This window comes from Symphalangus syndactylus, chromosome 8 (assembly GCF_028878055.3).
Source record: "Symphalangus syndactylus isolate Jambi chromosome 8, NHGRI_mSymSyn1-v2.1_pri, whole genome shotgun sequence".
Taxonomy (NCBI): Eukaryota; Metazoa; Chordata; class Mammalia; order Primates; family Hylobatidae; genus Symphalangus; species Symphalangus syndactylus.
In genome coordinates, this window is record NC_072430.2 from 108,075,465 (window position 1) to 108,098,021 (window position 22,557).

General features: G+C 42.8%; 1 pseudogene; it reads right to left on the reverse strand.

The window, feature by feature from the left end:
* Positions 1–20,621: 20,621 nt before the first annotated feature.
* On the reverse strand, positions 20,622–22,036 carry LOC129488802 (BUB3-interacting and GLEBS motif-containing protein ZNF207-like; annotated as a pseudogene).
* Between the last annotated feature and the right edge of the window lie 521 nt (positions 22,037–22,557).

Consider the following 22,557-nt stretch of genomic DNA (forward strand, 5'->3'; position numbering starts at 1 on the left):
CGCACCACCACACCTGGCTAATTTTTGTATTTTTATTAGAGATGGAGTTTCACCATGTTGGCCAGACTGGTCTCGAATTCCTGACCTCAGGCAATCTGCCCTCCTCAGCCTCTCAAAGTGCTGGTATTATAGGGCGTGAGCCACCAGGCCCGGCCATTAATGACATTTGATAAAACAGATTCCTAGTGAAGAGGATTGAAGGGTGATGAGAAGTGAGGAAGTGGAGGTAGAGAGTGAGGAGTGCAATGACTTTTTCTCTCTTTTTTTTTTTTCTGGGACAGGTCACACTTTGTTGCCCACACTGGAGTGCAGTGCTGTGATTACGGCTTACTGCAGCCTCAACTTCTGGGGCTCAAGTGGTCTTCCCACCTCAGCATTGGCCCTCACTGCGAGTAGCTGGGACTACAGGTGCATGCCACCATGTCCCACTAATTTTTTTTTTTAATTTTTTTGTAGAGTCAGGGGTCTCACTATGTTGCCTAGGCTGGTCTCAAACTCTTGGGCTCAAGTGATCCACCTGCCTCGGCCTCCCGAAGTGCTGGGATTACAAGCATGAGCCACTGCACTCGGCCCTTTAGTGACTTTTCAAAAAGTTTAGCTGAGAAAGGAGAGCAAGAGAAAGGGCAGTAGCTAGAGTGGGATTTAGGGTTAAGCTTTTTTTTTTTTAAATGGAAGTCTCAGAGAATATTTATAGGCAGAGAGAAGAAGCTACTGGAGAGGGCCAGGTGCAGTGGTCCACGACTCTAATCCCAGCACTTTGGGAGGCTGAGGCGGGTAGATCACAAGGTCAGGAGATAGGGACCACCCTGGCCAAAATGGTGAAACCCCATCTCTACTAAAAATCCAAAAAGTAGCTGAGCCTGGTGGCATGCGCCTGTAGTCCCAGCTACTCAGGAGGCTGAGGCAGGAGAATCGCTTGAACCCAGGAGGCAGAAGTTGTAGTGAGCCAAGATTGTGCCACTGCACTCCAGCCTGGCGACAGAGCAATACTCTATCTCAAAAAAAAAAAAAAAAAAAAAAAAAAAGAAAAATGAAAAAAAGAAGCTACTGGAGAGAGAAAAATAAGAAGTTTGAGAAGCGATAATTGATGGTACATGTGGAGGACTGGGGTCAACAGCACAGGTGGAGGGCTTGGCCTTGAACCAGAGTTGAAATGATTCACTTTCTGAAGCTGGAGATGGTGACAAATACAGGCAAGTCTGTAATTGGGATGTTGAGGCAGATTGTGATTGCTTTAATTTTCTTTTTTTTTTTTCTTTTTGAGACGGAGTCTCACTCTGTTACCTGGGCTGGAGTGCAGTGGCACCATCTCAGCTCACTGCAACCTCCGCCTCCCGGGTTCAAGCAATTCTCCTGCCTCAGCCTCCCGAGTAGCTGGGTCTACAGGTGCATGCCGCCATGCCCGGCTAATTTTTTGTATTTTAGTAGAGACGGGGTTTCACTGTGTTGCCCAGGCTGATCTCAAATTCCAAAGCTCAGGCAATCTGCCCACCTTGGCCTCCCAAAGTGCTAGGAGGATTACAGGTGTGATCCACTGTGCCCGGCTAATTTTCTTTTTAAATAAAGAGATAAAACCACATGCTGAGAACGAAGGAAGAAAAATGTGAACTTCAGCAGAGAATTAAAATTTTGGATTAACTGCTTAGGAGAATGGGGGAGGTTGCTGATCAAGGCAGTTAAAATAATTGTCCTCTGGCACAAGGACAAAGCTGAGTTTGTTGAACATGAATATTAAGTGGCAAAATTCTGCAGGGTTGTGTGATTGATTCTGGAAGTTAGCACCCCCCGGTCGTGGGCAGAGGAAATCGGTTATAGAAATGACCCCGGGTGGGAGTTTGGTGCTTGTGTGCAAAGTAGTTAGAAGTACAAATGGGCAAGGGAGTGAGGTATCCAGGTAACATGGTAGAGCAAGTGATCCGCCATGGACTGTAGGCCTGGACGCTGATGGAAGCAGAAGCGATGCCTGCAAGGGGTTGATCTACTCTGCTAAGTTGGAGAAGTTAAGGAAGAGCATGTGTAACTGGAGTGGGGATATGAGAGAACTGGATGGAAAGGAGAATCCTGTCTATTGGTGCTCAAGATTTCAGAGACGAAGCAGTTAATCAGCTAGACTGAGATGTAGGATAAGAAGGTCCTGGGTGAGGCTACTGGAGTGAGTGACCTTAGGCAGAATGGAAGTTGCAGATTAGCATTGAGGAACTCATGGAAATTGGATGCCAAGGTTGGTTTGGTTTTACACATTGTAGTTAAAGGATAGCAAGGCTTGACGAAAAGAGGAAACGTGATAACACCATATAAAACCCTCTCCTTATTTAAGACATGGGCCCTATGGACATGGTATCCACTCCACATTTCTCCACATTTTCTTTCTTTCTTTTCTTTTTTTTTTTTTTTGAAACAGAGTTTGCTTTTGTTACCCAGGCTGGAGTGCAATGGCGCGATCTTGGCTCACTGCAACCTCCGCCTCCTGGGTTCAAGAGATAATCCTGCCTCAGCCTCCCAAGTAGCTGGGATTACAGGTATGCGCCACCTTGCCTGGCTAATTTTGTATTTTTAGTAGAGATGGGATTTCTCCATGTTGGTCAGGCTGGTCTCAAACTCCCGACCTCAGGTGATCCACCTGCTTTGGCCTCCTAAAGTGCTGGGATTATAGGTGTGAGCCACCACGCCCGGCCCCACATTTTCTTTTTTACTTTTTATTTGTTTTTGAGATGAAATTTTGCTCTTGTTTCCTGGGCTGGAGTGCAATGGTGCGATCTCGGCTCATTGCAACCTCTGCCTCCTGGGTTCAAGCAATTCTCCTGCCTCAGCCTCCCAAGTAGCTGGGATTACAAGTGTCCATCACCGTGCCCAGCTAACTTTGTATTTTTTTTAGTAGAGATAGGGTTTCACCATGTTGGTCAGGCTGGTCTCGAACTCCTGGTCTCAGATGATCCACCTGCCTCAGCCTCCCAAAATGCTGGGATTACAGGCGTGAGCCCTCGCTCCCGGCCCCACATTTTCATTTTTATCACTTACAAGCTCCTGATCAGTTCATTGAGGACTTTAAAAACTCTCATACTAAGGTAGAGAAGTAATAGGTTGAAATCAACACTGGGATATGAGGGAAATGCAGATCTAGCTTTTTAAGTGGAGGGGTATGAACAGCCTCCTTTGAGAGAGTATCATAGGGAGAGCCAGATCCTCCAAGGAGGACTAGGTCTTTTCCGTTAAGGCCTGAAAAGGAAGGGAGTGCTGCATGAGAAACCGGAAAGACCTTATTGCCCTTGAAGAGGAGTTTCAGAGGATGGTGGAAACATGGGAGAGGGTGGAGAGGTCAAGAGTGATCAGAGCAAGGAGTGGAAATCTAGATTTAGAGTTGAGGAGGACATGGAAATTTGATGCATAGGCTAGTTAGATTTTATAAATGGTAACTAAAAGATAATACAGGGCCTGAAGAAAAGAGGAAGCCCGATAACACCATCTATAAATCATGCTGCTATAAAGACACATGCACACGTATGTTTATTGCAGCACTATTCACAATAGCAAAGAGTTGGAACCAACGCAAATGTCCAACAACGATAGACTGGATTAAGAAAATGTGGCACATATACACCACGGAATACTATGCAGCCATAAAAAATGATGAGTTCGTGTCCTTTGTAGGGACATGGATGAAACTGGAAAACATCATTCTCAGTAAACTATCGCAAGGACAAAAAACCAAACACCGCATGTTCTCACTCATAGGTGGGAATTGAACAATGAGAACTCATGGACACAGGAAGGGGAACATCACGCTCCGGGGACAGTTGTTGGGTGGGGGGAGGGGGGAGGGACAGCATTAGGAGATACATCTAATGCTAAATGACGAGTTAATGGGTGCAGGAAATCAACATGGCACATGGATACATATGTAACAAACCTGCACATTGTGCACATGTACCCTAAAACCCTAAAGTATAATAAAAAAAAAAAAATAATAATAAAACCCTCTCCTTAGTTAAGGCACGTGCCCTCTGGGCATCCCATCCAGCTACTTTTTCATTGTTATCATTTACGGAGGAAGTAGAGTATCATGGAGATAAGGGGATGAAAGTTCTGGGAAAGAAGAATGAATTGAGAGGATTATACATTGTCTCCTGCCCAAGGCTGGCAGGGATGCATGCAGATTCCAGACGGGACAGTGTGCTTACCACTCAGGACCTGGCCAGTGGGGGAAGCTGTGCTGGTGGGTCCCACACAGGATCAGCAGCTTGAGGATGTTGAATCTCAGAAGACTCAGCTTTGGCCGGGCACGGTGGCTCACGCCTGTAATCCCAGCACTTTGAGAGGCTGAGGTGGGCAGATCACCTGAGTTTGAGGCAACCCTGGCCATCATGGTGAACCCCATCTCTACTGAAAATACAAAAATTAGCTGGGTGTGGTGGTGCACACCTGTAATCCCAGCTACTTGGGAAGCTGAGGCATGAGAATGGCTTGAACTCGGTAGATGGAGGTTGCAGTGAGCCGAGATTGCGCCACTGCACTCCAGACTGGATGACAGAGCAAGACTCTGTCTCAAAAAAAAAAAAAAAAAAAAAGGCCGGGTCTGGTGGCTCACGCCTGTAATCCCAGCACTTTGGGAGGCCGAGGCGGGTGGATCACGAGGTCAGGAGATCAAGACCATCCTGGCTAACACAGTGAAATCCCGTCTCTACTAAAAATACAAAAAAGTTAGCCGGGTGTGGTGGCGGGCGCCTGTAGTCCCAGCTATTCAGGAGGCTGAGGCAGGAGAATGGCGTGAACCTGGGAGGCGGAGCTTGCAGTGTGCCGAGATCGCGCCACTGCACTCCAGCCTGGGTGACAGAGTGAGACTCCGTCTCAAAAAAAATAAAAGGAGACTAAGCTTTAAGAGGTTAGTTCATTTAACTAGGATTAGGGTTTAGGGTGGCAGTGGGGCTAGGGGAAGAGGGTGAGAGGGAGGAAGCAAGGTAATTCACGTTTATTAAAGCTCTGTGTTAGGCACTTCACACACGCTCATTTAATTCTCACAATAATCCTACAAAGGAAGCATCATTATCCTCAGTTTATAAATGATGTGTCAGCTTGCCTGTAACATAATGCGAATTTCTGTATGAATGCAGATTTTTCTTCCCAAATGCTGAAAGTAGACAATTCATAAATGGAAAATAAAAAAAGAGTAATAAAAAAAGGCAAGTCAATAAGCATACAGCCTTCATAACTGCCTTTAGTTTTCAGATAATATTTTCTTGTACCTTTCATGTCTCCTTTGTTTAATCTTGGCTCAGGGCCTATCTGTTTTATCATTTGACAGGATTCAAAGTGCTATTTCTAATCTTCGCCAGTAAAAATATTCAAATCATATGCTTTAAAGAGTATTCAAGTCATATTCGCTTCAGATTGCCTCTCTAGGGAGACAGCTCTGATACAGTGGAAGTACTGGATTGAGGATCAGAGCTACGGATTCTGGTTCTTGTCTTTGATTAATTATTTGAAACTGGCAAGGCACTCAACTCCACAAGTTTCCTATCTCTAAAACAGGGATCATTACATCTGCATTGTTGTAGGATTGATGTGTAGGTGAAACGGCTGTAAAATGCTATGCAGATGGCAAGGATTGGTGTTCTTGAGGCAGAGATTTCAGAACCACAAAACCTTTATCGAAAACCTTTGGGGACAAGTGGGTTTTAGAGTGTCCCAGATTTTTTTCTGACTTTAGAAAGGAAGAAGAGAGGACAGGTGCAGTGGCTCACACCTGTAATCCCAGCACTTTGGGAGGCCGAGGCAGGCAGATCACTTGAAGTCAGGAGTTCGATACCAGCCTGGCCAACATGGTGAAACCCCTGTCTCCACTAAAAATACAAAAAATTAGCTGGGTGTGGTGGCAGGTGCACGTAATCCCTGCTACCTGGCAGGCTGAGGCAGGAGAATCACTTGAACCCAGGAGGCAGATGTTGTAGTGAGCCAATATCACACCACTGCACTCCATCCCAGGTGACAGAGCGAGACTCTATCTCAGAAAAAAAAGAAAGAAGAGTGCTCATGTTGCATATTACTCAACACTCCCGTTAAAGTCTGGAGCAGCACCCTATAATCCCACGTGGGTATTTCTTTAGCAAGACGTGATTATTCACATTAAGAGGGTTTTATAAAGATCATAAATAGCCTTATTCATATAGGCTAAATAATGGGCACCTATAGATCTCAAGTCTTAATCCCTGGAACCTGTAAATGTTACCTAATTAGGAAAAATAGTCTTTGCATATGTGATTGAGCTAAGGAGTTTGATGTATGAGATTATCCCAGATTGTCTGAGTAGGCCCTAAACATCCTCACACATAACCTTATAAGAGAAAGGCAGAGGGAGATTTGACACACATGGAAGAGAAAAAATGATGTTACTTTGGAGGCAAACAGATTGGAGCGACATGGCCACAAGTCAAGGAATGCTGGCAGCTACTTGAAGCTGGAAGTGGTAAGGACCAGATTCCCTCCCCACCGTGAGCCTCAGGTGTGGGTGTGGCCCTGCCAACTCCTTGATTTTGACTCAGTGAAATTGATTTTGGACTTCTGGTCTCCAGAACTATAAGAGAACATACTTCTACCATTTTAAGCTGTGAAGTTAGTGGTGATTTTTTATGGCAGCCACAGGAAACAAATATAGTCAGGTTTTGCTGCCAAATGGGCAATGAAAAAAAAAAAGGTGAGTTTTCAGATTTCATACACTTATATTTAGGACTGATATCCAAGTACTTTTAAAAGCAGTTGTTGTGATATCTTGTTCATTTATAGCCCTTCAGAATGGCAGACATGGGCCTGGAGCTGCTGCTAGCCTTGCTCACTGTGGCAGTGAGATGGGCGTTGAGGCATGTTGAAGATATAAGGGCAGATGGGCCTATCCAATAGAGAATTTTGAGCTGGGAGAGCAGAATGTTTTACCTAAGGGCAATCTAGCCTTACTGATTCAAGCAGTAGCTGGGCGTCCCCACAGGTAGGTGACTCTCAAGAGCCTAGATAAATAAGCACAGGTAACGGTGTCTGGGTATCAGGTATCAGGTGAGGTTCAGGGCAAGGGCTAGGATATCGGGGATCATGGTAGCAGACAGGTTATTGCAACAGTATGAATATATGTGTCTCTCCAAAATTCTTATGTTTAAGTTCTTATGTTAGAACTTAAACCCCAAAGTAATAGTATTAAGAGGTAGGGCCTTTAGGAGGTAGTTAGACCATAAGGGCTCCACCCTCATGGATGGGATTAATATCCTTATAAAAGAAGACTCCAGAGTTGCCTGGTCCTTTAATCTCTTCTGCCATGTGAGGATACAGTGTTCATCCCTTTTTGTCCCTTTCTACCATATAAGGACATAGCAGTAAGGTACCATCTTGGAAGCAGAGAGTGAGCCCTCAGCAGACACTGAATCTGCTAGCACCTTGATTTTGGACTTCCCAGCCAGCAGAACTGTGAGAAATAAATTTCTGTTGTTTATAAATCACTCATCTAAGGTATTTTGTTATAGCAGCACAAATGGACTAAGATAGCTACTATAATAGAAATGGAAAAAATAGGAACTGATACAGAAGCCCAGTTGGATGAATGTGTGTGTGTGTGTGTGTGTGTGTGTGTGTGTGTTTGTATAGGCCAGGAGAGTTGGATGACAAAGGTTCTTTATTAGAGAATATCTTGGGGTGGGAATGATGACTTAGGTAGAATGTGGGCTCTTCCAGGATCTTGAACTACACTAGCAGCAGGAAAAACTCAAATGAACCCCACAGGGGAGTGACTTGGGGAGCAAAGCAGGAGCCTGGACCAGTTCTGAAGGGCTTGCCATGGGCCAGGACAAGAAGGAGCTATGGCCAATTCTCAGCCTGAGGAGAGGATGCTGAGGCTCCAGAGCCTGTTGCTTCACGCTCAGCTTGACCAAGAAACTGGGGTAAGTAGGGTATGAGGTGGGAAGATAAGTGGGTCCAGCAATAGAGAGCCACAGGCCAATGGAGGGAAAATCTTTGGGGGCATTGGGGGTGGGGGGAGAGAAGACCTGCTGACATTGTCTTTGTCTTTTTAGTTTGTTTGAAAGTCAACTTCCTGATGATAAAATGGTCCTCATATCATGAGGCAACTGTCAGTCTATGATGAAATTACTTAAAATCTCCAATTAAAAACTCATTACGTTTATCTGAAGGCTATTTTAAAAGTTATGATCTAATCTAAATGACCAACACAAGACTTGGTTAAATAAACTATGGGCATCTATGCGACCAAATGTTTTATAGCCATTACAATTATGTTTATAGAGAGTTTCTAAAGGCCTGGGAAAATGTTTATGCTATAATGCCGTGTTAAAAAGGCAGGATACAAGATTGTTTATAGACTACCAAGAGACCAAATAAAAGCTATTCATGAAAAAACAATCTAGTAGAAAAGCCACCAAAATATTAATATAGTGATAGCCTCTAGAGGGTGAGACTAAGAGTATTTTTTTTTTTTTTGAGACGGAGTCTCGCTCTGTCACCCAAGCTGGAGTGCAGTGGTGCAATCTCGGCTCACTGCAAGCTCCACCTCCCGGGTTCATGCCATTCTCCTGCCTCAGCCTCCCGAGTAGCTGGGACTACAGGCGCCCACCACCACGCCCGGCTTATTTTTGTATTTTTAGTAGAGACGGGGTTTCACCGTGGTCTTGATCTCCTGACCTCGTGATCCGCCCGCCTCGGCCTCCCAAAGTGCTGGGATTACAGGCGTGAGCCACCAAGCCCGGCCGACTAAGAGTATTTTTAAATCATCTTTCTACTTTTCTATTTTTCAAATTATCTGTGCATCACTTTTTCTTGTAGTTGTTTTCCTGTTTTATATACATTAGTTTTGTCATGGGAAGGACCCAAGAAATTCTCCTTTCTGTAAAAGCTCACACCTTACTTTTTACAAATAATCTGAATTCAAAGCATTTTGTGTTTCAAAGGGCAATGATATCTACAAAAAAAGATATTGCATTAACATTTCTGATTATATGAACTCTCGATACAAAAGGCAAAAAATAAACAGATTATCCCTCCAAAAATCAAGCCTCAGGAGAAATGATCTTATTTTTTTTTCTTTTCCCATAAGATCCAACTGGCAAGAAACTTTAGGCTGTGGAAAAGCATTAGACAGTCATAATATGGTGCAACATGGCTTTAATAATGTCACTTAAACCCTTTCACTGCAGGAAGAGGCTGCTTTAGCGATGAGTGTGGCAGAGGAGAAGCTGTCTCATACTAGCCTGTGGATTTCCTTTATGGAGTGAATCCCTTAAGATTCTTCTCAAGAGCTGGGCGCAGTGGCTTATGCCTGTAATCCTAGCACTTTGGGAGGCCAAGGTGGGCCTTCGAGACCAGCCTGACCAACCAGGAGAAACCCCGTCTCTCCTAAAAATACAAAATAAGCCGGGTGTGGTGGTGCATGCCTGTAATCCCAGCTACTCAGGAGGCTGAGGCAGAATTGCTTGAACCCGGGAGGCAGAGGTTGCAGTGAGCTGAGATCGCGCCACTGCACTCTAGCCTGGGCAACAAGAGCGAAACTCCATCTCAAAAAAAAAAAAAAGACTCTTCTCAGGTATTATCTCTTCTATGATGCCTTTCCTTTACCCTGAGCTGGAATAAATGTCCTTGTTTCCTCAGTACCCGGTGCAGGCCTCCTTCCCTGGCCTTATCATATGACATAATCTCACCACGAGGCTGTAAGAATCTCAGAGTGGCAGCAACAGTGTTTTATTTACAGTGCTCTTCACAGCACCTAGCAGAACTGGCAGATTGTGGGTGCTGAATAAATGTTTGTTAAATGAACTGAGTAATTCTCCCAAAGTGTGAGAGAAATTGTATTCGTTTCCTAAGGCTGCCATAACAAAGTACTGCAAACTGGGTGACTTAAGAAAAATGTATTCTCTCACAATTATGGAAGCTAGGAGTCTTAAATCAAGGTGTTGGCAAGGTTGGTTCCTGCTGGAGGGCTCTGATGGGGGCAGGGCTGTTCCATGCTTCTCTCAGCTTCTGGGTGTAATCCCACATTCTCCTTGACTTTCAGTGGTATCATCCAACCTCTTCTTGCATGTTCACATGGTGTCTCCTCTGTGTCTCTGGGTCCGTGTGTCCAGTTGTTCCTTTTTTTTTTTTTTTTTTTGAGACAGTCTCGCTCTGTTGCCCAGGCTGGAGTACAGTGGCATGATCTTGGCTCACTGCAACCTCCACCTCCAGGGTTCAAGTGATTCTTGTGCCTCAGCCTCCCGAGTAGCTGGGATTACAGGCATGTGCCACCATGCCCGGCTAACTTTTGTATTTTTAGTAGAGATGGGGTTTCACCATGTTGGTCAGGCTGGTCTCAAACTCCTGACCTCATGATCTGCCCACCTCAGCCTCCCAAAATGCTGGGATTATAGGCGTGAGCCACTGCGCCTGGCCTGTTCCCCTTTTTATAAGGACATCAGTTACACTGGGTTTAGGGCCCACCCTAATCCAGTTTGGCCTTAACTCAGTTACATCCACAAAGACCCTATTTCCAAAAATGTCACATTTACAGATACTGGGATTAGGACTTGAATGTATTTTTATTTAACTCACAACAGAAACTATAGCTATAGCTAGCTAGATAGTATATAGTAGAGTAGAGATGCTCAATGAAGTGGTAATAACCAGCTGATGTACCCAGTATAATATATGGACTCTGCAGCGAGTATAAGATCATTTCTCCAGAGGCTTGATTTTTTTGGGGGGAGAATCTGTTTATCTTTTCGCCCTTTGTATCTAGAGTTCATATATTTGGAAATGTTAATGCAATAACATTTTTCTTTGTAGATATCATTGCTCTTTGAAACACAAAGTGCTTTGAATCAGATTAATTTCGAGAAAGTAGGGTGTGAGTTTTTTCAGAAAGGAGAGTTTCTTTAGTCCTTCATACGAAAAGAGTAATATATATAAAATGGGAAAACAACTAAGAGAAAAAGTGGGCTGGGCACGGTGGCTCATGCCTGTAATCCTAGCACTTTGGGAGGCCGAGGTGGGTGGATGACCTGAGGTCAGGAGTTTGAGACCAGCCTGACCAACATGGTGAAACCCTGTCTTTACTAAAAATACAAAAATTCGCTGGGCGTGGTGGCGCGTGCCTGTAGTTCCAGCTACTAGGGAGGCTGAAGCAGGAGAATCACTTGAACTTGGGAGGCGGAGGTTGCAGTGAGCCAAGATTGTACCATTGCATTCCAGCATTCCAGCCTGGGTGACAGACTGAGACTCTGTCTCAAAAAAAAAAAAAAAAAAAGTAAAAGTGGTGCACAGATAATTTTGAAAAATGGAAAAGTAGAAAGATGACTAAACAGATACTCTTAGTCTCACCCTCTAGAGGCCGTCACTATATTAATATTTTGATGGATTTTCTACTAGGTTATTTTTCATGCATAGTTTTACTTTTGTTTGTTTGTTTGTACTCTATAAACAATCTCATAAACTGCCTTTCTCACAGAGCATTGTCACATACTGGGCAGACTGGGCACCTGAGACACAGTCCTGGGTAACCAGGAGCAGAAGACTGGTTCATTATGAAATCCATAAGGCGCAGCTGAGCAGGAATTTGGAGAGCCAAGCAAGTGGATACTGAAGGAAGGAAGAAACGAAATTTCAGAAATTAGGCAATGTTGCCAAGAGTGGGGAGATCGGAATTTGGGTTTAATGGAGGAAAAGAACAGTTTGCTGAAGTCTACCCAAAGACTTTTCCTAGGCTGTTTAACCACTGCACATGTGTGTTGGTCTTTGGCCCATGATATTTGCTTAGCATCTGACCCTAGATACATATACATCAGGGATTTGGCACCAAATGAGGCATGAAAGGAAAAAGCAGAGGATTTTTCTCCTAGGATCCAGAAAAGAAAAACAAATGTGTTGGCTCTATGTACTATAACAGGATCTGAGGGAAAACATTGAACTCTATATTCTACAGTTGTTCTAATTGTGCATTTTACTTTCTGACAAATAGAGCCTCTAAGAATTGGTAGCATATTTGGCAGAGATTAAACTCTAGGTTGGGTGCTGTGACTCACACCTGTAGTCCCAGCACTCTGAGGGGCCAAGGTGGGCAGATCACTTGAGGCAAGGAGTTCAAGACCAGCCTGGCCAACATGGCAAAACCCTGTCTCTACTAAAAATACAAAAAATTACCCAGACGTGGTAGTGCATGCCTGTAGTCCCAGCTACTCAGGAGGCTGAGGCACAAGAATTGCTTGAACCCAGAAGGTGGCGGTTGCAGTGAGCCAACACCGTGCCACCGCACCCCAGACAGGCAAGACTGTCTCAAAACAACAACAACAACAACGAGATTAAGTTCTAATATATGGCCATATGGTAAATTTTATATTCATATTCAACATACTACTCTGAGATTTGAAGAGCGAAAGGCATGCTGTTGTTTTTCTTTGAAAACAGAATTTTAAAAAAATATTTATTACTCATTGGAAAGAGTAATAATATCAAAATGGGAAATATCTCAGTAAATAAATGCCCCAAGGTGGAATAGTTCCTATAAGCTATTCCTTTGTGAGAGCAACTTTTCCTAAAATCTCAAAGGAACTGGCTACTGCTTAATCTGAGAGGGAGGCAGGATAGAAACTTAACGTTTCTGTAGTAAGACACTTAAGCCCTTATACTTGCAATCCCTTACTCTAAGTTACTTGTCCGAGAATATCTAAGCTTATGCAAATTTTAGACTGAATAACAGAAGGCGAAAGGAAAAATTAATGAGTTGAAATGCTCTTGCTTTGATTAGGACCATGACATTTGAGTTTAGCTTAGTTGAAGTAAACATATTAACAAGCCAAGGAGAAAGATAAGGAGGAGACAACATGTGAGAAGGCTGAACCAATCAAAGCAGGAGACCCAGGATGTAGATATATGAAAATTCCAGGGAAGACTGTTTACCTTCCAGACTCCAGAACAGGAGACTGGAATTTACAAAGGCAAAAAAGGTGAGAACTGGGCCTTATCAAGCAACCATAGTTTTCAGTTGCTTCATGCATGCCTTGGGTCTGTTTTGGTAACCAGCATATCTTTTGTAACCCAGGCAAGAAGGAAAAATATGTGTCCTACTGAAGGGGCTGGACTAGATTGTGAGATGGGCTCTGAGCATTCCAGCCTCAAAGATAATTAAGACTCAAGAAGTTTTCTTCTTGAGCAAGAGTTCAGGAAAAGTTTATACTGACTTCACAACTGGCTCCGTCCAAAAGTTTCAGCACCCTTTTGTTGGAAGTATTAACTTACTTGACCCCTAGTTTGTACATAAAACTGGCTAAGGAGAAAGGAGGCAACATGAAAATGGATTTTAAAAATCTGGTTTTGAACTATGCCTGGCATGCTAAAATATTTAATTCTTCAACACTTGGCATTTAGAGAAGAGGGTGGATTTAAACAGACCAGCTGGCTAATTACACTTTGCCAACATTCCTACTGGCTGCTTACTGGATGAGTCCTGTTTACGTCAAAGTCTAACTCTGTCCTTTATCCCTTATCATGGCCAAGAAATGGAATCCCATGCATTTTACTTAATATGAAATGTTCTGGTGAAACCCAAAGCAACAAAGGCCACTTTACTTTCTTGGTGAGCTGGACAAGGCAGGTGGTACTTGAAGGTTGTGGAGAAGTCTCTGGACAGGCTTAAAGTTATGAACAACTAAGATTCCAGCTTACCACCCTCCCCACCTCCTTTTATTTATTTATTTAGAGACAAGATCTTGCTCTGTCACCTAGGCTGGAGTGCTGGGTTGTGCTCCTAGCTCACTGCAGCCTCGAAATCCTGGCCTCAAATGATCCTCCTGCCCTAGCCTCCCAAAGTGCAAGGCCCACCTCCTTTTAGTGAAGACAATTTCTTATCCTTAATTAAGATATTGTGAAGGCTGGGCAAAGTGGCTCACGCTTGTAATTCCAGCACTTTGGGAGGCTGAGGTGGGCAGATCCCCTGGGCCCAGGAGTAGGAGATTAGCCTAGGCAATATGGTGAAACCCCATCTCTACAAAAAATACAAAAATGAGGCAAATGAGCCATGTGTGGTGATGTGCACCTGTAGTCCCAGCTACTTGGGAGGCTGAGGTGGGAGGATCACTCCAGTGTAAAGACATTTTAATTAAATAAATTTTTGAAAAGTAAAAACACTGTGCTGACCAGACAAAACATATCCATGAGCTGTATTTTGCTTTAAGGGCTACCAATTTGTGCCTGCTATCTAGTGACAGCTCAAAATTGAAGGTCTGAATTTTTGGGCTCCACTTAATTTGTTAAAAGTGGCTTGCAAAATTCCTTTATAGGAGAGGAAGCGATTGTCCAAACCTTCTGCATGTTCTAAAATTAGGTAAAAACATTTTTCCTATACCTTTTCTAGTGCCATTAAATGAAGTGTCCTTGGAAGGAAGATGTTCATCTTGGAAATTGCTAGGTGAGGGTTGCCCTTCACTTTCTCAATGAATAGCTATCAGTAAATACTCAGGGTCCCCCTCCATCACCCCCACTCCAATCTCAGGGGTTATCAGCACACCACTCTGGACCACTCCTTAATCCCAGGCGTACTGAGCTCTGCTATGTACTTCCGAAATCCCAGTGGCACCATAAAGGAAGCAAGCCATCGTTACTGTGATTTTTAAGTCAGTTTTGTGAATAAGGCCGGAAGTTTTTGTTGATGAGAAAGAGAGATTACTGAGTTGCTTTGTATAAATAAATAAAAATAAATTCCTCTTACGGTGGGTGCTCCTATGGGGAGAAGTTTGAATGGGTATGACTTACGGTAGGGATAGTAATATCTAGACAAGGATAGAACTATGGCTTTTAAAATCCTCTGAGGCTCCAGAGCCTTATTTTTAGACCCCTTACCTGAGAATTTCTCTTTAAACTCCTCAATAAGGATATTACTAAAAAATAGCTTTAATACATAGTATATATTCCTAAGCACACATCTGTGCAAACCTTTCCTCTGGCTGGACCACAGCCTTCAGGATCTTCTGCTACAGTTAAACATAAATATCCATGCTCCAGGCTGCCACAGCAAAAATGACACCAGCAAACAGTTACCAACCACTTATGGTATATCTAGTACTGTGTATATAAAAAGTGAAATAGAAATACGTATCAGCTGGATGATACAAAGAAGAGGGCTATCAGACTAGCTGGAGTAAAGAGTTAGAAAAGTGGGCTGGAGATAGACTATAGGGAGTTTTGCAAGCTAGACTGAGGAGTTCAGACATTTTCCTGGAGGTAGGGAGCCATTGAAAGTTTTTGAGCAGGGAAGTGAAATGATGGAAGAAGCTTTTGGAAAGCTTAACCAGGCAGACATCTGCAAGATGGTTCAGAAGGGGGACAGACTAGAGGCTTAGAAATCAATAATAATAATAAATTCAAGCATAAAATCATCTAAAGACTTACAGTGACAATAGGATACTGAGTTACAGTGAGGAATAGCTAACATTAACTGCGTGCTGTCCATATGTGTTGTGAGTGCTTTATATGCACTAGTTAATATTTTCAACAACATGTAGAGGGGGATGATAGTAAAATCACTCTTTTTCATATAAGGAAACTGAGGCTTAGAGCTGTGAAAACACTTGCTCACTGTTAACTGGCTAAGAAGTATCAGAGCTGGAATTCAAACCCAGGTAGTCTGCCTTTAGGGCCTTTGCCTTCAATCAAGCTCTACAATGCCTTTTAGCTACTTGTAGCCAAGGGTCCCAGACCCTGGCCCTCCTCTGCCACTGCGGTAAGGCTGGGACCCAGCCTGGGACTGTTATCACCCTGCCTCATTGTCTATTTTGTTCGTTGACAGACCTCTTCCGCAGATAGCATCCTTGCCCGGGTGTCAACTTCAAGAAACTCAAAACACTTGCCAAGGCTTGCATCTATGTCAAAGGAAACTTGTGAGCAAAGAAGCAGAAAAGATGTGACATAAATATTGTACAAATATCCCTCATGACTGCTCACCACATTCTAGTAGAAGAAGGAAGGAAATTCAGGTCTTTCTGCCCTGTTGCTTGCCATTGGACATTAATGATGTTACCTGCCTGGCCTCATTGGCCTTGGTTCAGTGGTTTTAGGATGCATTTACTTCCCAGATGGGACAGTTGGAGCTCATGTAATTTTAAATTGTTTAGTGTTTTACTGGCATCCTTTTGTCACCATCGGATGGAGAAGATTTATTGTGAACTCAAACTGACTACATGTTTTTTTCAAAGCTACTGTGAAAGATCCCAAACATTTTGAGCCGTAGATCATCCAGGCAAATACAATCGTATAAGAATAAAACCAAGATGTTTACCATTGATTTATTTATTTTATTTTATTTTATTTATTTTGAGACAAAGTCTTGCTCTGTCACCCAGGCTGGAGTGCAGTGGTGTGATCTTGGCTCACTGCAACCTCTGCCCCCCAGCTTCAAGCGATTCTCGTGACTCAGCCTCCCAAGTAGCTGTGACTATAGGCATGTGCCACCACACCCGGCTAATTTTTGTATTTTTGAGTAAAGACGAGGTTTCACCATGTTGGCCAGGCTGGTCCCAAACCCCTGACCTCAAGTGATCTACCTGCCTTGGCCTCCCAAAGTGCTGGGATTACAGGTGTGAGCCACCATACCCGGCCTGACATTGAAATTTTTTAAAAAACATTTGTTCTCACAAATTAAAAGCCTGATGCAGAGTCAACCAGAAGGTGACCTAATTAGATTATGTTTAAATTAAGGTAATTCCAGCCAGATGCGGTGGCTCACGCTTGTAATCCCAGCACTTTGGGAGGCCGAGGCGGGCGGATCACAAGGTCAGGAGATCGAGACCACAGTGAAACCCCGTCTCTACTAAAAATACAAAAAATTAGCCAGGCGTGGTGGCGGGCGCCTGTAGTCCCAGCTACTCGGAGAGGCTGAGGCAGGAGAATGGCGTGAACCCCGGAGGCGGAGCTTGCAGTGAGCCGAGATTGCGCCACTGCACTCCAGCCTGGGCGACAGAGCGAGACTCCGTCTCAAAAAAAAAAAAAAAAAAAAAAATTAAGGTAATTCCATACAGGTTGCATGGAATAATTTATTTATTTTTATAGTTATGAAATTTTCCTGTATAAAGATAGCTATGAACTTAGAGAACATTAATTTTGGCTAGGACTCTAAATTATGTTTACTCTTTTTATATTTCCTAATAATGCTGCAGTGTTAGAGGAATTCTATTGTAGAAAAACAGAGAATACTTTAATTGTAGACCTAAACTATTTATAAATTATTGTCGTCATCTCCTACAATGGAGGAGCTTAACACACACGTATTTGATTTGACACCAATTTCAGCAAAACATTTATTGAGGTTGTGCACATAACTAAATCCATGTGGTGAGGTTTTATTGCTAGGTTGCATTCTCTGTGCTGAGTTATATCAACAATAATTTGTTTACTGTTTTAGCAGGATGACCTCTGCACTAGTCAGAGGTCAGGCCTAGCTACATTCTACTGCATCAGCACATCAACCTATTGATTAATTGTTGAGTCTTTTTTTAAGTTTAAACTTTGGCCAGGCAGTGATTGAAATGGATTTATTTTTGCAAGTAAGCAGATTACAGAGGCAAGCAGCCTTAGAAGGACTATTGAGAAATCATGAAATAATTTTGTTTGGAAAATTAAACAAATGTCTTTATTTCATAAGATAAACATTTAAATCAGAGTGGGTGCACATGCAGTTCTGTAGTTGTCAACATTTAAATACGCATTGGTAGACTTGTCAATTTTCTATAAAAGTATGTTACTGAGATCTGTAACGTCAAGGATGATTTTTTTTTAGACGGAGTCTGGCTGCAATGCCCAGGCTGGAGTGCAATGGTGCAATCTCAGCTCACTACAACCTCCACCTCCAGGGTTCAAGTGATTCTCCTGCCTCAGCCTCCTGAGCAGCTGGGATTACAGGCATGTGCCACAATGGCTGGCTGATTTTTTTATTTTTAGTAGAGATGGGGTTTCACCACATTGGCCAGGCTGGTCTCTAAATCCTGACCTCAAGTGATCCACCTGCCTCAGCCTCCTAAAGTGCTGGGATTACAGGTGCCTGGCCAACTTCAAGGATATTAAACTCATGAAACTAGTTTAAAAAATTTTAAGTAATCCCTATTTGATTTAGTATGGGTCTCATTTTAGTCAGAATTGGTATTAAAAAGTAGGACTTTTTTTTTTTTTTAACAGTAGAAAAAGTTCATCAAATCCTTGAGGAAAAGTTTAACATTTAGGTCACTCTTCCTAATAATATTGAGTTTGTAGAACTGATATTGATCGAGAACTAAGAATTCTGTTTCTTCTTAGGAGCTTTAAAAATTGATTTCAGAGAATCAATTTTTAAAAGTCAACCTTCCCCAAATCCACATTTCTTGTTAAATTTTACTTTATGCTATTTTGCTGTATTTTCCTTAATTTTTTATCCACAGAATTGAGGGTTTTTTTTTCCATTTAAACAATAAAATTCATTAAAATGGTTTTTGGACTAATGAAATCTTAAAAACAATCTGTTTCTTAAAAATTTTAGACCCATGTTGTATACAAACATCTTGTAATAAAAGAGTCAATGATAATGTATGAAAGAGCCCCTCACTACCTTCGCATCCCCATGATACCTCCAGCTGCAGTGCTGTGCTCAGCTCTCATCCTGAGGGGCTTACAAACACACAACTCTATTAACATGTGGACAAATTACTTTCCAGTTCCCTCCTCCCCCACATTTCTATTTCATTTTCATAACATTCATTTTTTGATAAACCTGTAACAGACTTTATATGATAAATAATGGTTGAAACAGCCGGGCGTGTTGGCTCATGCCTGTAATCCCAGAACTTTGGAAGGGCAAGGCAGGTGGATCACCTGAGGTCAGGAGTTCGATACTAGCCTGGTCAATAGGGTGAAACCCCATCTCTATTAAAAAATATACAAAAATTAGCTGGGTTTGGTGGCGGGTGCTTGTAATCCCAGCTACTCAAGAGGCTGAGGTAGCAGAATCATTTGAACAGGGGAGGCGGAGGTTGCAGTAAGCCAAGATCACGCCACTGCACTCCAGCCTGGGTGACAGAGCAAGACTCGGTTTCAAAAAAACAAAAACAAAAGCAAAAAAACTGTTGAAGCAACTGATTAAACAAATATGTCTCATTAGGGAATCTTTTATTTGGCCGTATTACTCTTGTCCACTGTCAGGTAATTCTTTGTTTGTGTCCAGGAGAATCTAGAGATGCATTCTGTCTACACTCTGTCAGGACCATAAACAATTTATTTCTGTCCCATATTATTACTTCTATGATCAAGAAGAGCAGGGTTCTGGAGAGCCTTACAGAGAGGGTCATCTGAAACAGATTTTGATGACTTTCAACCATTCCTTTCCTGTCTGTCTTGCCCTCTCTTCTCCTTCTCTTTTACTTTTACTCTTTTCTTTTCTCTTTCTTTTTCCTGTGTTTGTTAGGAATGCACGATTGTTATTGATTTTAGGGGTAAACCAGAATCTGTTTTAGTCAGGGTTCTCCAGAGAGACAGAATCAATTATATGTGTGTGTATATATATATATATGATTATAAAATGTTTTTAATTACATATAATGCCTCTATATATTATTATACATAACATATTTGTATTTTATATATATATATATTTTGCATTGGTAACTATGAATTTTACTATGTGGACATCCACTGTGGCATGCATCTGTACAAACCTTTCAGGCCGTGGTCCACAGCTGGGTTATGAATAAAAAGGCATACGTTTTTCTCTCATTTTATTGCAATGAAGTTTACCGGTACAGAAAAGTCACATGACATTGGTGGGTCAGATTTCTTAAAACCTGCAACATGAGGAACTCTAAATACAGTAAATATTGTTACACATTCAGACTTCCAAAGTACAAGTACTTGGAAACAGTTATGCCCCTCACCAAGCTAGATTGGGGACTTGAAGTCCAACAGCATCTGAAATGCTGTGAAGGCATAACTTTACAAAAGAGCAATGTAAGCTTACAGAACTTGCCTTTATTAAAGTGATATGTTTATGTTATTCCAGCACCTTCACAATTTAATGAACCAAATTTACTATACTTCACTTCTACAAACCTAGATGAAACATGAAAACGAAGCCATACAGTATAAATTGCAACTTCAGGAAAAGTTCCTGCTTTATTATTCCACATAATTTTTCCCATGTAAAATCAATGTCCAATAGTTCCTGGTATGTGGGAAGATAATATTTGTTAAAGTCACAATGAAGCCTTATTGATGGAAGCTTGGCTATATAAACAGCACAAGTTAGGCCGGGTGCGGTGGCTCATGCCTGTAATCCTAGCACTTTGGGAGGCCGAGGCGGGCGGATCACGAGGTCAGGAGATCAAGACCATCCTGGCTAACACGGTGAAACCCCATCTCTACTAAATATACAAAAAATTAGCTGGGCGTGGTGGTGGGCGCCTGTAGTCCCAGCTACTCCGGAGGCTGAGGCAGGAGAACGACGTGAACCCGGGAGGCGGAGCTTGCAGTGAGCCGAGATCGCGCCACTGCTCTCTAGCCTGGGCGACAGAGCGAGACTCCATCTCAAAAAAAAAAAAATAAAAAAAAATAAATAAATAAACAGCACAAGTTGAGAAAAGGTTTAATCTCCAAACCTATTAGACTGGGTGAGGTAAGATCAGTATCGGCCACCTTGCAGCATTACAGGTCTCATTCCCATTGGAGGTCGAGGAGGCCCACCCTGGTAAGGGGGCACTGTTGGTGGTCCCTGCCCATATGGGGGGATAGCACCAGGAAGGTATCCTGGCATGCCTTGATGATGACCACCATACTGACCATGACGTGGTACTGGGGATCTCACTCCTTGTTGCTGTGGGATGCCTGGCTATGGTGGCATCATACCTCCAATTGGTCCAACTGGTGGATTACTGATGGGGGCCTCTCCTTGCGGAAGAAGATTATGTTGATCTCTAGGTAACTGTGCCCTTCTCTCTTCCAGATATATACCCTCATCTGGATGGATCAACTTACTGGTTGCATTGGTTGTTACAAGCGTAGCAGGCTTACTTGTTATTGAAGCTGCTGGTTTAGCTGCAGTACTATTTGTTGTACTAGTGGTTGAATCTGTAGACTGTGTATAAGCAGAGAATATAGGCTTTGGGGGTGCTGTAGTTGTTTCAGGGGTACTATTTAAGGGTTTGAAATCTGTACCAACAGGTTCTTGGACAGCTGCCTGAGCCTGTCCAGCACTGGAGAAAAGAGGCTTCGTAACTGGAGGCTGTGGAGCAGGTATAGTTGCTGTTGGTGCAGGTGGTCTGTTAAGAATACCTGGCGCTGAAACAGCCTGCGTTTGGGTCACTGGAGGAATTCTAGGATGTGGAATGGGGGTAGGGGAGTGGAGGGGATACCTGGTGACATTCCAGGCATTAGAAGTGGTATTCCTGGTCCAGGTGGTATATTCCACCCATTGGCATCATTATGCTTTCACTGAAAATGACTGTGTGCATTTTCTTTGATGATGCAATCCAGGTGGCATGGCTGGCATAATTGGTGGCATTCCTGGCATCAGAGGAGGAACACCTGGCATTAATGGAGTTATGCCTAGAGGCATTCCTGGTGCTCCTGGTACTGGCGGCAGTTCTGGCTGTGCCACTGGAGGAATATAACCTTGTTGAAATTGAATAGGTTGTGGTTAAAATGAAGTTGAGCCTGCAGAGTTGTTGTCATCATATTCATCAGAATCATCTTGTTCTTTCTTTTTTTGACTTTCTTGTGTCTGTTCAAGAAGTCGTCGTCCTTCATCCATGTCTTTTTCTGGAATACCTTCCATACCATATATTTCCAATTCTATGTCTGTTATCCCAGGTATTGCATTTAGTACAGCATCTATTATTTCTTTATGCACCTGCATGCAATGAATAGCTAAGCCAGGTCCTGGATACAATTTCTTGTGACATATATGACATTTAAAATGCTTTGCTTTTTGGTGCTGTATAAGGATCTTCTCATCACCAAAATCTCTATTACAATACCAGCACCACGGCTTCAGCTGCTGCTTCTTCTTGCCCCATAACTGCGCTCTGCCAACAAAGTAAAAGGGAGGAGAAAAGCAGCAGGAGAAACAAGGCAAAAAATCACTCACGTTCGCAACCAAATGGTTACCACTGCATCCCACAGGAAGCAGACACAAAATGCTATATTATATTATAAATATATACTTATAAGCATATTTATGAGTGTTTGTAAGTATATTATAAATATACTTTATTTATTTATTTATTTATTTATTTATTTATTTATTTGAGTTGGAGTCTTGCTCTGTTGCACAGGCTGGAGTGCAGTGGCCTGATCTCAGCTCACTGCAACCTCCGTCTCCTAGGTTCAGCACTTCTCCTGCCTCAGCTTTCCGAGTAGCTGGAACCACAGACGCATGCCACCACGCTCAGCTAATTTTTGTATTTTTAGTAGAGACATGGATTCACCATGTCGGCCAGGCTGGTCTCGAACTTCTGACCTCGTGATCCACCCGCCTCGGCCTCCTAAAGTTTTGGGATTACAGTTGTGAGCCACTGCATCTGGCCTATATTT